Raw genomic sequence first — 11,971 nt, forward strand, 5'->3', positions numbered from 1 at the left:
CCAACTACTAACCACGCTCAAACTTGCTTAACTTTTTGCGAGCCATTAGTAGCAGAAGCTACCAATCGAGCAACCTTTGCTGGCTTTATTTGATGCTGTTGGCACACTCTCCCTGGAGGTGTCAAATAATAATAATAATTAATGTAATATTTTCAGTGAACAAGAGGATTTCTCTCTCTCTCTGGATACGGAATAGAACAAGTAAATTATACTTGAAAATTATATTCTTGCTTAATCCTTTATCTAAGTGTAAGCAAACAAAGTTTGCTAATGAAGTATCTTCATGACTAGGCTATATGTATATAGCAGTCTATGGCTTCACATTAATTGTTGTAGTATCTCATAATGCAATGTACACTTTCTTTCAGTCCATGGATATAGAGGACTATGACTTCCTTGTCATATAGCCTAGTTGTGAAGATACTTCACATCAGCTGACTTGGTATCCCATAATGCAAAGTGCACTTTATGTCCTAGTATATAGAGTAGTATCAAGTATAGAGTTGTATTAAGTTTTTGTATATAGAGAGGCTTACGACTTCCTTGATGTCATAAACATCTATTATACATATAGTCTAGTTATGAAGATACTTTATGTGCAAACTTTGTTTTCTTACACTTGGATAAAGGATTAAACAAGAATATAATTTCCTGTCAAGTATAAGTTACTTTGTAACCAAGTGAAAATATAGAACAAAACCGTTCTCAAAAACATTCATAAGACTCAAGACATGGTTCATGACCTACTTGGTGGAATTGAAAATCAACTTTGGGCGAATGATTCGAACTTAAATAAATTAATGCTTCATACCATTTACTATAATATAACTGCAACTTTTAATTCATTTTTTCACTCCTTTCTTGATATTCATAAGTCAAAATGGATTGTGAATATAAAAAAATAATAATTAATTACATAATAGACAAGGAAATTTAATCGATATGAAATACAGAAAATAGTTGTAAAGTATTACTGTTAGGTGTCCAAAAATACAATTAACATTCTATATCAAACTACATCCTGCGATAACTATTTCCAGTCATTATCGCCAACCCCAGGAAATCTGGGGATCAACTACCGGGGGGGGGGGGGGGGAAGCAACTACCAGGATTCCTAAGATTCAGATATCTGTTGATTTATTTCATATATTTATAGGTGCTGACGTACCAAATCTTTCATTGTTACCCAAGAAGAAATCTTAATTAATGAGCATCAGTACACTGAAGTTCGATAGATGTAGAAAGATCACATTAGAACGACATGCATGGATTTACTATGCCATATTTTTGAACATCAATTTTGAAGATGTTAGATTTATATGCATAGCAGCAAAATCGGAATGAATGAATGAGATTATTAACTTAGAAAACGCGAGCCAAGATGTCCCAGAAGTTTTATTATTACGTTTAATAGCATGACTAGTTGATTATTCAACTTGACATCAACGTGAAGAAAGCATCAATAAATACGAAAATCGCTTTTATTTTCAGAAAGTGTTTGTTGTTTCATCAGGTATAGGCTTATATATCAAGAAATAATTGAGTGAAAACTACAACTGTCTTTTTTTTATTATTATTATTTTTTCGATAAGGAATAATAAAAAAAATAGGATCTATAATTCCGACTAATAAAAATTCGCATAAAACCTCAAGTACTTTAACATTACAGAGATCTAACCACCCGGCAATAAAGATAAATCAATCACATATGAATACAAAATAGAAATATACTACATTCGTTTATTTACATGTAACTTCACATGCAGGAATACTCACATGATTGTTTCCGGTAAGCAAAATCAGTCTTCCAGCAGAATGTGCACTAACACAACATTACAAATCAACCTCCGCCGACATGAAGCCATAAAGCATCCTTTAGATGTATTGCTAATAAGGGATGATATAACTGATATTATATTGCAAACTTTGCGTTTTCGAAAAAAAACTTCATATAAGACAGAAAAGTTTGCGATTTGGGATGAAAGCTCACATATGCCAATTGCTTTAAAAACTAGAGGTTCCTTGAATTTTGACACCAGACACCGCATTTGCAATAACAATATTAAACTTTCGAGTGTTGTTAGAATCTCTTCATCCTGCGAAATATTTTTATAATCAAATTATCTTTGATTATAAAGATAATCGTCATAGATAGAAAAACAGCAGTTAGGCCAACAAATGCGCATATAATTTTTTCTGTTTCCTGGAATATGCTGAAATAACTAGCACTACATAAGATATGGTTTGTTTTTCATGAACGTCTGGTTAACAGAATTTTTAATTAATTAACTACGAGTAGTTTATATCACCTATGAACCCAGTTTAAAATAATTAACCAGCAAACCTGGTAATTATTTGAAGTCAGCAGAAATTTATTATCAATACTATTTGCATAATCGTATTTCCTCACGTTAATTGCCATTCATTGTAATATTTAGACTCTGCATTTACATTACATCAAAAATATTGGATTTTGCCTGCACATGGAAGGCTAATCAATTGCTAATTAAAAAACACCCAACTTCTATCAAATGCTTTTGAATATTGCAGGTCAGATGTTTAGATATGAGAGAGGCACGGAAAAGGTCCACATTCTTCGTATTCTTCTTCTTATTATTATTATTATTATAATACATACACTTCCTGAGTCAAGACTCATCAAGGGAAGCAATAGTAAGTTGCATTCTAACAGAGATAATGTCCATCATACGTCATCTTAAATTAGTTCAATGTTTGCACACTCATCATCATCTCATTTGGCAATAAATTCTACTCACCAACCACTCTTCATGCAAAAAAAAATTCATGCCGCACTCTTACGCGACACACCTTTATACAACTTCCAAGAATGACCTCTTGTCTCTATCCCCTTCCCTCCTTCAACCCTTTGAAAAATATTCATGGTATATATTTGATAAACACCCGTTAACAATTTATATGTCTCAATCATATCCCCCTTCTTCCGGCTATTGACTAGCGTTAATTTACATTCTCTCAATTTGTCTTCATAGTCAGTATTTCACAACCCCGATATTACTTTTGTTATTCCCCATCTGAACGTTTTCTACAGCGTGCTTCTGACCTAGGACGCAGGTGACCAAATCGATGCGCAGTAGTCCAGATGTGGTCTAATCAAAGTCTTGTACAGCTGAATGACCACATCTTTATCTCTACTGGTCAGTATTCTTCATAGTATACGCATTTTTTGTGCTGTTTTTATTATTTCTACAATATTTCCCTTGAACTTCAATTCTTTATCCACCAATATCCCAAGATCACATGCTTCCTCTACCTTCTATAATACAACGTCTCCAATATGATACGCAGGTTTACTTTTTTGAGATCCAAAATCCAAAACCTTACATTTACTGGGGTTAAATTGACATCTCCACTTGTCTTTCTACATAGCCACTTTATTCAAATTGCTCTGAAACACTAGTACATCTGCATCATTCCCAATAACTTTTCCTAGCTTAGCATCATCCGCAAACACCTGAATATCTGCTTGCAGATCACTCGCTATATCATTCACAAATAAATTGAACAGCAGTGGCGCTAGAACAGAACCCTGTGCGATTCCACTGATAACTCTCCTCCTGAGAGACGTGGCACCTCTATACACCGCCGTTTGTTATCCATTAGAACACAGGTTGCTATTCAATCAACCAACTGATTTTCCATTCTCTTTTGCCGTAACGTATACACCAGTTTATTATGTGGTAGCCTGTCAAATGCCTTTGTAAAATCAAGAAGTATCATTGCATATCCAGAAGAGTAGTCACTTAGATAAAATATAATCAAATTGTAAAACAAGACTTCCCTTTAACAAACCCATGCTAACCTCTGTACAGAATTTTTTCCTTTTCCATCCAATCCTGTATTCTGTTCCTAACACATCTCTCCAAGATCTTAACAACCACTCCATAAATGCAAACTGGTCTGTAATTTGAAACATCCGTTTCTTCCACCTTTATGCGATGGAACAATCTTGCCCTCTTTCCACCCATTAGGGATTGCTGAGGACACTAGAGTCTCATTAAACAAAGTTAAAGGAAGTGTCAGTTCCTTAGCGCATCCTTTCATAACACGTGGTGAAATTCCATTTAGTACAATAGCCTTATTCACATCATGATGACTTAAGCAATCATAGACTTCTACCTCATTCACCTTCAAGGAACTAGGTTGAAGTATTGATTCCTCAGCATCCTGTTTCCTTAGAATAGTATCATTACCTCCGTATGAAAAACCTTAGCAAAATTATCACTGGACAATTCCACAATGAATTCTTCTTTGGTCATCTTTGCGCCATTTCTATCCAGCAGAGTTATCTTCCCATAATCATTCTTTCTTTTGCTAGCTGCATAACAGAAATATTCTCCGGGATTTTTCTTAGCCTGTTTCGCTAGTCTTCTCTCACACTCTAATTTCACCTTACTTGTTATACTTGTCACTCTTCTTGCCTGAACTTTATAGATTTCATGCAACTGTTCACATCTTTGAAGTTTATATTTTCTCCACAATCTTCTCTTCTTCTGCAACTCTTGTTTAATTTTCCTATTCATCAATTCAACACCTTTTTTGTTAATTCTTTTTGATTTAGGCACACAATCAGTTATTGTCGTCATCAAATTCTTCTTAACTATGACCCATGCCATATTAATTTCTTTCCCTTCAAGTTCTTTTCCCCATAGAACTTCTTCAAGTTGTTTTCGGAGTTTTCCATAATCTCCTTCCCTATAGTTCCACGTGTGCCCTTTTACTCTGGATGCCTTTTCATGCTTTCGTACCTCCCAGGTCAGGACTACTTGATCACTGTTACCAACTGGTGGCAATGTTGATATGTTGTTAACAGTTATGTTATCCCACGTTATCACTAAATCCAGTACATTTTGCCCACAGGTTCTTACCTATCACTATCTCATACCATGTATGAGATAGTGATCCCTTAAGAATTCAAGAAAATCTTTTAACTTTTTCCCATAATCTTTTTCTTCTTCCCAATTGATATTTCAAAAATTGAAATTCCCATTAATATAACGCTTTTTTCACTAGTTCATCTAATTTGCCTACACATTTCTTTCTCATCTCGTTCAATATTCCTCAGTCTATAACACAACACACCTCAACTAAATACCTCTCTCTCTCTCTCTCTCTCTCTCTCTAGTAACACTTATTTCACTCCAGACACTTTCAAAATCACTCTCATTTTTAACCCCCTACTTCCACAGACCTACATGGGCACAACTCATTTGCTATCATCAGTAATGCACCCTCTCCTTTTTTTTTATAATTTTTGTCTTCTCTAAAAATACTATATCCACCAACTTCAATACCATCCAGGATATCATTTCCGGTCAACCACGTTTCCGATATTCCTATTATCTGAGGTTGGACTGTAATAACCAATGCTATCAACTCTTCAGACTTGTTACTTACACTTCTCGCATTGGTATATAAACAGAGGAGGGTATTTTTAAGCTTGACCCTTGACTCTTCATTTTTTTCAGCCTCCCCGTCACTATTATTTCTGACAGCCATCCTCATTCTTTTCCATTATAATAAGTCTCGTTTTTTTCATTAAACAGTAACTTCTGTAAATGTTTGCTCATTTAAATGAAGACCATCATCAGCATATAATTCCTTTCTCTCATCAAACTCATCCCATATATCCGCATATCCCACCCCTCTTTTCCTACACATCCTAACTACCATTTCGTTCATCATCAATGTCCTTCTCAATTCTTGACTATTATATCTGGTCAGAACGCTGACTATTCTGGCACTGTTATTCTTAATTCTAAGTCTCCAACATCTCCCTCAAATCTCTTGTCACACGATTTATGCTGCTTCCCAAATCATTCGTCCCAATTAAAATCATTTCATTCACACTCTCACCTTGCTTTACAGTTCTAATCCAGGGGGTCTCAAACTGAAATGCAGAAAAGGGCCAGTGAATTAGATGTATATCATTATTTTTTCCATTATATTATCAAAATTATCACTGAACAACTCCATAATGACTTCTATCTTGGTCACTTTTGCGCCATTTCTATCCAGCAGAGTTATCTTCCCATAATCATTCTTTCTTTTTCTAGCTGCATAACATAAATATTCTCTGGGATTTTTCTTAGCCTGTTTCGCTGGTCATCTCTCATACTCTAATTTCACTTTTTTTGTTATATTTGTCACTCCCCTTGCCTGCACTTTATAGATTTCATGCAATTATAATTCCTTTCTCTTATCAAACTCCTCCCATACATCCACAAATCTCACCACTCTTTTCAGATACATCCCAGCTACCATTACATTCATCATCAATGTCATTCCGAATTCTCGACTATCATATCTGAGCAACACACTGACTATCCTAGCACTTTTATTCTTAATTCTAAGTTTTCAACATCTCCCTTAAATCTCTTGCCACACGATCGATTTACGCTGTGAATCAAAACATAAACTAAAAAAAAAAGAAAAGCACTAACAAAGGCCCTTTTGTTGCCGGGCCTTTACGACTTACGTAAACAGTTACACCATCATTTAAATGTTTAATTTATAACCATTTTTATTTTTAAATTTTAAAAATATAACAAGTTTAGAAAATATAAGTTCAATTACATTTTATTCATACTTTAAGAAAATTATTTAAATACATAATTTTGACTTACAAAAATAAAGATTTTTTATCTTTATTTTTGTCCTTTTTTTAATTTGATTTTGATCCTGAAACCTGACATCTTTTCCTCTGTACTAACCTGTCAATATCTGCTTTTTCGTTTCGTGTTGCAATATGAAGCATTGCATTTTATCTAGACTCTTTTATCCGTGAGCGGAACTTTGGCTTATTAATTTCATAATTGAAAATAATTGCTCACATACGTAGGTGCTTGCAAAGTTTAGCAACATTTTTGCACAATAAAGTTTATATTTGGGATATTTACTGCCGATGTTTTTATATAAATCTGGTATGCCAACTTCGTTATATTTATTTTTTAGTTCAGTATTGCACTAGAGTTCAATTACTTCCATTTGTAATTCTTCGTCAACATTTTCAATATTAATTAAAAAAAGGTGAATTGAATAATAATAATTCATTTTCAAACTGGTTGAAATCATAAATTCTTTTTTTTTCAAATTTAATTTTCAATTCTTTAATTTGAGGAATGTCCTTATTTTTTAGTTCAGTATTGCAGTGGAGTTCAATTACTTCCATTTGTAATTCTTCGTCAACATTTTCAATATTAATTAAAAAAGGTGAACTGAATAATAATAATTCATTTTCAAACTGGATGAAATCAGAATATCTTTGTTTCAAATTCAACTTTCAGTTTTTCAATTTGAGGATTGTACTTTTCAGCATCATTATTATTGCGAGAAATCGATTTAAGTGTTGGAACGTGAGCTAAATTATTCTTTGCCAACTGGGTTCGCCAAAGATAGAGTTTTGCCAGAAATGACTTAATTGAATCATACATATGACAAATCAATGTTCATGTCCTTGCAGAGCAATATTCAAAGTGTTTAAGTGGCTTGTTATGTGAACTAAAAAAAAGGCCAGGTCTTTGCACCAATTTTCATCGATGAGCTGAGAAATCAATTTTCCTTTGGATGAAGTAAAAATATCAATTTCTTTTAAGAGTTCAAAAATCTCTTTAAAACGACACCATGACTAAGCCACCTAACCTCCGTATAATATAACAAACGGAAATAGCAATAATTTTAATTGTGAACATTTATAGCAATATTCTTAGATAATATAATCCTTAACCCACCCATGGTGCTAACAAGCTAGAGCAGTGCCTGTATTGGGAATCCAATTCATCCAACAAAGCATTGAACTGTCGATGATTCAAGGTATGAGAGCGTATCCAGTTTATTGTTTTCCTTACTACACTCATAATGTGTTTCATCTTTAGTTTTTACCACAAAGTGACTCCTGCTGCATAATGCAATGAAACGATTTAAGTTCGTCCTTGCACAACATTTCCTTTTTCATTCGAAGTTTTGTAACAAGTCCGACGTTAACACCAACCATAGCAGGAGCCCCATCTGTAGTCACACTTACTAATTTTGACCAGTCCGCATGAGCATTTTTTAACAATTTTCTCAATACACAAATATAAGTCATTTCCTGTTGTTGTTCCTCGCATAGGCATTATATCCAATAGTTCTTCAGTCACATTCATATCGTCATCAACGCCACGAATAAATATTGCTAACTGGGAAGTACTAATAATGTCTGTTCATTCGTCAACTGCAATGGAAAACGAAAACAAAACTCTTTATTTTTTCAAACAACATATCTTGGAAGTTCTCTGCTATATCTTCAACACGTTCCGCAATTGTATTTCCTGATAGGCTTATACTTTGAACATTGATTTTTAGAAAAGAAATCATTAAGGTCGTGGGCCGAATACGAAGCCTTCTCGGGCCGCATCCGACCCGTGGGCCGCCAGTTTGTGACCCCTGCTCTAGTCACACACTTTAATGTAGCTCCCAGCCAACATCTGGCCATAAAAACCATTCGAAATAAAAATGAATCTCTGACAAAGGCAAATAAGTGTAAGTGCTAGGAAGTTCCCTGTAGGCGATGCACAGCAGAGAGAAATGGGCGAGGGTTACACCAAAACAATCCACCAGTGAAACTAAAGAAAAAAGTGGAAATTTTAAGATTAGGAATGGGGTACTTTGACAAGGAAAAGTAAAGAATTAGTGGAAGCCCTAAAGATGAGGAAGACACATAAAGTATGCATCCAAGAAACAAAATGGAAGGGACAAAGGCAAAAGAATTGGGGGAAAGGAAATAAACTATATTTTTAAAGAAAGGAAAAGAATGAAATTATTATTATTATTATTATTATTATTATTATTATTATTATTATTATTATTGTTGTTGTTGTTGTTGTTGTTGTTTTCGATAACTTCAAATTTTGAGTTTCACACTCATTTGTACAGATATGGCATTTTTAAAGTTACTTCAAATAAATATATGAACCTCAAAAAAAAAAATATTATTATTATTGTTATTTCGGGCAACTCCAAGGAGTCGACAGACTCGTCGAGGGAGGCCCTAACATCATGTCAAGAACAACTATTCGACATTCACACAGTATCTATCACACCTCGCCTTGAACTCATTCACGGTCATAGCACCCACAACAGAATCTGGCAGCTTATTCCACTTATTCACCACTCTCCAAGTAAAAAAACCTAGCTCCTAATACCCTTGCTAACCACATTCTTGCCCAGCTTCCATGTATGGCCCCTAGTCCTCCCACCACCAGTTCTATTCTCAAAAATATCTTCTGGATTAATCTTATAGAAGCCCTTCAGTAATTTGAATGTCTCAATCATAAAACCCCTTTTCCGCCTATCAACCAATTTTTGCAACTAACAAATCTTCAACCTGTTCTCATAAGGTTCATTCCACAGACCTGCTATCATCTTGGTCACTCGTCTCTGTACCCTCTCGACCTCCTCCCCATCAAGAAGAAACACTGGCGCCCATATCTGGGCACAGTAGTCTAAATGGGGTCTTATCAAGGCTCAATATAGAGGAACAATAACTTGTTTGTCTCTGCTTGTTAAAGTATTTTTCAGCAGCCAAATGATTTGATGAGCTGATTTAGCCACTTTTGCAATGTGCCCCCAAACTTCAACTCTCTATCCACCAACACTCCCAAATCCCTGGCCTCATCAATCTCCTGGAGTACGGTTCCACCAATGTGATATACTGCTGCTAATCTTTACACCCCAAAACGCCTAACCTTACACTTTGCCACATTAAATTGACATCCATTTTCCTTAGCCCAGTCACCCAATCTATCCAAATTATCTTGCAAAATTTTGACATCATATGCTCTACCCAACTTTGCATCATCAGCAAACAAGTGAACACTTCCTTTCAGATTCTTTCCTATATCGTTTATGAACAAATTGAAAAGTAGTGTTCCAAGAACAGAACCCTGCGGCACACCACTAGTCGCAAGCCGTCTTTTGGACTCCGCTCCTGAATAAACCACTATCTGGTATCTCTCCATCAACCACCCTCCTATCCATCTCACCAACTCTACATCCATCCCCATCTGCTCCAGTTTACTGATTAGAGTTCCATGTGGAATTATAGTGGAGGAAAGTCTAAAAGATAGGGTAATAGAGATCAAAAGAATAACATATCGCTTAATGACACTAAAAGTGGCCCTAGGAAAAGAAAACATCCTAAAAATTATTTCAGGATATGCACAACAAACAGAGTGTGAGGAAATAGAAAAAGACCAATTTTGGTAAGCAGTAGAAACTGCGATGGATAACGTTAGAAAGGAGTAAATGATAATAATAAGAGCAGACGTAAACGGACACGTTTGCGCGAGAGGGGAAGGAATCGAAGGTGTACATGGAGGACATGGGTTTGAAAAAAGATATGCGGAAGGTCATGGAATACTGGAATTCGCAAAAAGTTCGAGATTTTCTGTGGCCAATACCTTATACAGTATACTTTACGAAGTGGCCAATACTGCCTGGTAAAGTATGAAAGCGTAAAAAATAAGACTCAAATAGACTAATATTATTATTTTTATTATTATTCCTGACACCTCCAAGGAGTCCGAAGACTCATTGCGGGAGGACACCTACAACTGTCTCAACTGATACAACTGTCTCAACCACTACACTGAACCTCTACACTGAACCAGTTGACGAAGGAACGTCAACGGGTTCCTTCTGTCTCATGCGAGATTGAGGAAGTTGTCCTGCAACAGCTCAATAAATTCATTTTCATTCTTCTGATGACATTCTACTGCTACCCAATCAATATTTGGATAATTAAAATCTCCCATGATGATTACTCTTTTCGTGCTCATCTTTTCTATTTGGTGATGCATTTCTTCATCACTACTAAACGATCCACCATGTCTGCAACAACACCCCACTATGTAATTTATCTTGTTAGATTCCACCTCACAGCAGATGGCTACAAAGTCACTGCCACATGAAATACTATTAGTAGTAGTACTACAATTGTAGTTCTCAACTCTAACTGGATTCAAGTCATCCGATACCATTAGCAGCACGCCCTCCCTCACCTATCCTCTCTATCCTTCCTAAAAATACTATTCCCTTTACATTCGATGCCAGTTAGTACGTCCGATTCTGATAGCCAGGTCTAACCAATGCCTACAATCTGAGATCCTAACCTATTGACCACTGCAACAAACTCTCCCCCTTTGTTTGTGATACTTTTAGCATTCATGTACAGTCATAATAATCTACCTGCATGTTCTTTTGTATTCTTTTGTCTGCAGTCTGCATGACACAGGTGGACAACTTGTAGATCTCTATTCTTCTGAAGTGCCTTATACATGTAGGAATCGTTGCACACATTCAATGGGTCTCAATTGGACGAATGCAAAGTTGAAATCGTTCTCTCCTTGTCAACATTTCCATGATAAAGCCCATTTCCGTCATTAACACAGTTATATAATATTATCGCTCTTACACTCATATTCTCACTATTCCTCCCTTTATAATTTTGTTTCTCTGACTCTCTGTGTAAGATCTCATACCAGTTATTAGTTTTTTTAAGACTACTGACCTTTTTAAGACTAACCACCATGGCGAGAAAATCTACATAAATGGTCCCGAGTTCCCGGCGTCCCTTAAATGGGACAGAAGTGCGAAGAATCTCCGGGCTCAACATGGTGTGTTCATTAAATCTTGAAACCTGGAATGTAAGAACCCTGTATGAAGCAGGTAAGCTAAGAAATGTTATCCAAGAAATGAAAAGACTTGAAATTGGGAATTTAGGAATGAGTGAAGTTAGGTGTACAGATTCAGGCAAAACTCAATTTAATGACATGAAAATATATCACACTGGAAGTAGTGAAAACAATCATCAAAACGGAGTTGGAATAATATTAAACAAAGATGTCAATAAGTCACTGTTGAGCTTCATCCCCTACTCAGATAGGATGATGTT

At 35.4% G+C, this 11,971-nt stretch overlaps 1 long non-coding RNA gene across 1 annotated transcript in view; it reads right to left on the reverse strand.

Annotated features, from left to right (window-relative positions):
• LOC150109424 (uncharacterized) overlaps window positions 1–2,001 on the reverse strand; it is an 89,588-nt gene extending 87,587 nt beyond the window's left edge. The window contains exon 1 of the long non-coding RNA XR_016550327.1: window positions 1,777–2,001. This is a non-coding gene — a long non-coding RNA (uncharacterized LOC150109424). The remainder of the gene's footprint in view (window positions 1–1,776) is intronic.
• Between the last annotated feature and the right edge of the window lie 9,970 nt (window positions 2,002–11,971).

The sequence above is a fragment of the Typopeltis vanoorti genome, chromosome 2 (assembly GCF_054136105.1).
Source record: "Typopeltis vanoorti isolate ZY-2024b chromosome 2, IOZ_Tvanoo_1.0, whole genome shotgun sequence".
Classification (NCBI taxonomy): Eukaryota; Metazoa; Arthropoda; class Arachnida; order Uropygi; family Thelyphonidae; genus Typopeltis; species Typopeltis vanoorti.